Raw genomic sequence first — 5,956 nt, forward strand, 5'->3', positions numbered from 1 at the left:
GCCTTGTTTGATCTTACCTCTGATTCCCCTGAAGAGTAAAGAGAGTAAATTAAAAACCCGACAGTCACTCTGTCCCTAATAACAGATTCTAGTAACTTCCCCACAACAGACGTTAGACTAATGGGCCTAATTCTCCTGCAAGGAAGAGGGAAGTGTGTTCGTGAGAGTCTTGTGAGGTGTTTGGAGAATGTGGCTGTCATGGTGGAATAGCTGAGTGTGTGTGTGAGATGTGAGTTGTGGGTAAGTGAAGTTTGTGACAGTGCTGAGTGTGTGAGGATGGGGAGAAGGATGTTTCGTGAAGTGTGGTGCAGTGATTATATAGAATTACATGGGGTGCTAAATTGGGCCGTGCAGCATCCATTGATTCAGTGCTACGCGGCCTCTCCAACATCGTGGATGGCGCCTTGGCTGTGTTTCCAGCGTGACGTGCTCCGGACGCCATCTTGGTATCGGAGTTAGCGCAGGTGCAAATACCCAACGCCAGAAGGATGTAAAGTGAGGAGTAAATGGATGCAATCAGTGTGCAACGCTGATTTAAAGTGGTAAGTTCCAAAATGGTGTCTACCGCTCAACTCAACGCACTGTCTTAACCACGACCATCTGAACGTGTCTTAGACAGCCTGGAGGACCCCCCACCAGCGCTATTTAAAGGGACAGTGCAGGATTTACAGGTTAGTTGCTGGATTATTGCTTCTGGCTGCTGATGCATTTGTAACTGATGTGGAGATGCCGGTGATGGACTGGGGTTGACAATTGTAAACAATTTTACAACACCAAGTTATAGTCCAGCAATTTTATTTTAAATTCACAAGCTTTCGGAGGCTTCCTCCTTCCTCAGGTAAATGTTCAGGAGCTCCTTGAAGCCTACGCATTTATACATATAGAACAATACATGGTGCAGGGGCATTCTGTAAACACCATGTATTGTTCTTTCTGTATAAATGCGTAGGCTTCAAGGAGCTCCTGAACATTTACCTGAGGAAGGAGGAAGCCTCCGAAAGCTTGTGAATTTAAAATAAAATTGCTGGACTATAACTTGGTGTTGTAAAATTGTTTGCATTTGTAACTGTTTTTGGAGGTCTCCTATATTTGAATACTGGGATGAGGGGACATAGTCTAACATTTAGAGCCAGGATGTGCAGGAGTGAAGTTAAGAAACATTTCTACACACAAAGGGTGGGAGAGGTTTGGAACACTCTTCTGTAAATGGCAGTTGATGCTCACTCAATTGTGAATTCTAAACCTGAGATTGATAGATTTCTGTGAACCAAGGGTATTATGGGATGTGGGGCTCAGGCAGGTATATGGAGTTAGGTCACAGGTCAACCGTGATCTCATTGAATGGTGGAACAGGCTCGAGGGACTAAATGCCACGGCCACTTGCTGCCTCCTGTAATGCTCCACCGTTTCCTGCAAGGAAGCGAGAAGTGTGTCTGGGTGATGTGCCTGTCGTGGTTGAATAGCTGCCTGTGTGTGTGACCTGTGAGTTGTGGGTTGGTGGCTTGCAACAGTGGTGATGTGTGAGGGTGAGAGGAAGCATCTGATTGTAAGAGTTGAGTACTGATGGAAAGAGTTTGTTGGTATGTGGGTGATGGGGGTGTAGTGGGTGGAGCAGTTGGTCGGAGATGCCAAGGACAATTGACCTCACTCATCTTGACCACTCATGGCAAAGCATTGAACTTCTTCCTGCACTGCATCCATGTTCGTGGTGCTGTGCTCCTGGCATTGACTTCGTCCCCCGCTGACCCCCACTGCCTTTTGAGCATATCTCAGGAGGGCCTCTTGCACCCCCTCCCCCCACCCCCCCACTGCGGATATAGGATGTCCCTCCTTCTGTCCACCTCTTGCACCAAGGCCTCTAGTGGATCAGCAGAGAACCTTGGTGCACGCACTCTCACAGGCCTGGGACCAACTCGGACCAGCAGGTCGGTGAGGTCTCGAATGCAGATTGGAGGATGTGGGATTTAGTGGTGCGCAACCTTTATTCAATGTTTTAACATAACTCATCAGTTTGTAAACACAGGGACGGGACCTGCATCTGTGTTTTATGTGTGTGATGTTTGATCCCCGTTCAGACTCGGTGCAGACTCGTATCTTATTATTTTGAAATAAGAGGTCCAAGCTGCCTTTGAAGAGATGCAGGCTGCCAGTCAGAGAGACAGCCTGCCTTTAAGAGATTCGGGCTCCCCCTGCTAGTGGAAAGTGTAAATCTCGTGGAATCCTCGTGTCAACGCTGGATTTCAACACTTGGCTGAGGTGAGTGTTCAGGCAGGACGGGTGTGACCTGCCCCGCGCCCAGTTTCAGGGATTATCGAGTATAACCCCCAATGTAACTCGATGTAATGAGAGTTTGAGAGTTCAATACTTCCAAAATGAAACCTATTGGGCCACATTTTACTGTAGCAGGGCATCGAACAGCGTCTGCCGTTAGTTAGACTGGCCCTCGCAGGTTTAGGTTTTTAAATTTTTTGCGTGGTAAGTTGCTGAAAGTGCGAGCTGGTAACGGGACAGTGAGGGGAACAGGGCATCTGGGACCTGAGTGAACAGGGCAAGAAACTGGGTATCTCCTTCACCAATCAGAGTGAAAGATTGTGAATAAACAGCAAAAGGACAGGTAGAGAAAGAGAAATAAAGAGAGGGAGAGAAAGATCGGATTTTAATCTACATATAGATTGGAAGAATCTGATTGACAAAGGTAGCCTGGAAGATGAGTTCATGGAGTGCTTTCAGGATAGTTTCTTAGAGCAGCACGTTCTAGTGCCAATCAGAGAGCAGGCTATTCTAGATCTGGTAATGTGTAATGAGACGGGATTAATTAATGACCTCATTGTAAAGGAGCCTCTAGGCAGCAGTGATCACAATATGATTGAATTTCGCATTCAGTTTGAGGGAGAGAAGAGTAAGTCTTAGACTAGTGTTTTAAACTTAAATAAGGGCAATTATGAGGGCATGAAGACAGAGCTGGCTAAAGTCAACTGGGAACTTCGGTTAAGGGATAGGTCAGTAGAGATGCAGTGGCAGACATTTAATGAGATATTTCATTACACACAGCGAAGATACATTCCAGTGAGAAAGAAAGACTCTAGGGGAAGGACGTACTAACTAAGGAAGTTAAAGATAGTATCAAATTGAAAGAAAAAGCACACAATTTCATGAAAATTAGTGGCAGGTCAGAAGACTGGACAGAATATAAAAAACAGCAAAGAATGACTAAAAGAATAATAAGGAGGGAGAGATTAGAGTACGAGAGAAAGCTAGCTAGAAATATAAAAACAGATAGTAAGGAAAAGAGTAAGTAAAGTGAGCATTGGTTCTCTAGAGACTGAGTCTGGGGAATTAATAATGGAGAATAAGGAAATGACGGATGAATTGAACAGATATTTTGCGTCCGTCTTCACTGTAGAGGATACAAATAACATGCCAGAAATAACTGTGAATCAAGAGGTGAAAGGGAGGGAGGAACTTAAAACATTTACAATCACCAGGGAAAGGGTTCTGAAAAAATTATTAGAACTAAAAGCTGACAAGTCCCCAGGTCCTGACTGACTTCATCCCAGGGTCTTAAAAGAAATGGCTGCAGAGATAGTAGAAGCATTGGTATTAATTTTCCAAAATTCCCTAGATTCTGGAAGGGTCCCATCAGATTGGGAAATAGTGAATGTAACTCCTCTATTCAAGAAAGGAGGGAGACAGAAAGCAGGAAACTACAGGCCAGTTAGCTTAACATCTGTCATCGGGAAAATGCTAGAATCTATTATTAAAGAGGTTATAGCAGGGCACTTAGAAAATCTCAATGCAATCAGGCAGAGTCAACACGGCTTTGTGAAAGGGAAATCGTGTTTGACTAATTTGTTCGAGTTCTTTGAGGAAGTAACAATGATAGACACCGGGAACTCAATGCTGTGGATAGCTGAGAGGAGTATACAAAGTGCAGGGGTGAAGTTCAAAAGGAAATTAGGAAAGCAAAGAGAGGGCATGTAAACATATTAGCAGGTTAAATCAAGGAAAACCCCAAAGATGTTTTATAAATACATTAAGAGCAAGAGGATAACTAAGGAAAGAGTAGGGCCTATTAGAGACCAAAGAGGTAAACTATATGTGGAGGTGGAAGATGTTGGTATGGTTCTTAATGAATACTTTGCATCTGTCCTCACAAAGGAGAGGGGGTGATACAGGGATTGAAGTTAAGGAGGAGGAGTGTGAAATATTGGATGGGATAAACACAGTGAGAGAGGAAGTATTAAGGGGATTAACATCTTTGAAAGTAGATAAATCACCAGGGCCAGATGAAATGTATCCCAGGCTGTTAAAAGAAACAAGGGAGGAAATAGCGGAGGCTTTAACAACCATTTTTCAATCCTCACTGGATACAGGCGTAGTGCCGGAGGATTGGAGGACTGCTAATGTTGTACCATTGTTTGAAAAGAGAGCGAAGGATAGACCGAGTAATTACAGGCCAGTCAGTCTAACCTCGGTGATGGGCAAATTATTGGAATCAGTTCTGAGGGACAGGATAAACTGTCACTTAGAAAGACACGGAGTGATCAAGGACAGTCAGCATGGATTTGTTAAGGGGAGGTCGTGTCTGACTAACTTGATTGAATTTTTCGAGGAGGTGACAAGGAGGATCGATGGGGGTAGCGTAATTGATGTAGTCTACATGGATTTTAGCAAGGCTTTTGACAAGGTCCCACATGGCAGATTGGTCTAAAAAATAAAGGCCCATGGGATGCAAGGGAGAGTGGCAAATTGGATCCAAAATTGGCTCAGTGGCAGGAAGCAAAGGGTGATGGTCGACGGGTGTTTTTGTGACTGGAAGGCTGTTTCCAGTGGGGTTCCGCAGGGCTCTGTACTGGGTCCCTTGATTTTGTAGTATACATTAACGATTTGGACTTCAACGTAAGAGGCATGATTAAGAAATTTGCGGATGACACAAATATAAGCCGTGTGGTTGGTAGTGAGGAGGAAAGCTGTGGACTGCAGGAAGATATCAATGGACTGGTCAGGTGGGCAGAAAAGTGGCAAATGGAATTCAATCCGGAGAAGTGTGAGGTAATGCATTTGGGGAGGGCAAACAAGGCAAGGGAATACACAATAAATGGGAGGATACTGAGAGGTGTAGAGGAAGTGAGGGACCTTGGAGTGCATGTCCACAGATCCCTGAAGGTAGCAGGACAGGTAGATAAGGTGGTTAAGAAGGCATACGGGATACTTTCCTTTATTAGCCGAGGCATAGACTATAAGAGCAGGGAGGTTATGCTGGAACTGTATAAAACACTGGTTAGGCCACAGCTTGAGTAACTGTGTACAGTTCTGGTCACCACATTACAGGAAGGATGTAATTGCACCAGAGAGGATACAGAGGAGATTTACGAGGGTGTTGCCAGGACTGGAGAATTTTAGCTATGAGGAAAGATTGGATAGGCTGGGGTTGTTTTCCTTGGAACAGAGGAGGCTGAGGGGAGATTTAATTGAGGTGTATAAAATTATGAGGGGCCCAGATAGAGTGGATAGGAAGGACCTATTTCCCTTAGCAGAGAGATCAATAAACAGGGGGCAAAGAATTTAAAGTGATTGGTAGAAGGATTAGAGTGGAAATTAGGAAAAAAATTTTCACCCAGAGGGTGGTGGGGGTCTGGAACTCACTGCCTGAGAGGGTGGGAGAGGCAGAAACCCTCAACTCATTTAAAAAGTACCTGGATGTGCACCTGAAGAGCTGTGACCTGCAGGGCTATGGACCAAGAGCTGGAGAGTGGGATTAGGCTGGGTGGCTCGTTTCTCAGCCGGTGCGGACACAATGGGCCGAATGGCCTCCTTCTGTGCCGTAGAGAGATAGAGAGAGACAGAGAGAGACAAAGAGGGAGTCAGAGAGAGAGAGACAGAGACAGAGAGAGAGGAAGAGAGAGAGACAGAGAGACAGAGAGGGAGGAAGAGGGAGTCAGAGAGACAGAGAGGG

The sequence above is a fragment of the Heptranchias perlo genome, unplaced genomic scaffold, assembly GCF_035084215.1.
Source record: "Heptranchias perlo isolate sHepPer1 unplaced genomic scaffold, sHepPer1.hap1 HAP1_SCAFFOLD_196, whole genome shotgun sequence".
Lineage (NCBI taxonomy): Eukaryota > Metazoa > Chordata > Chondrichthyes > Hexanchiformes > Hexanchidae > Heptranchias > Heptranchias perlo.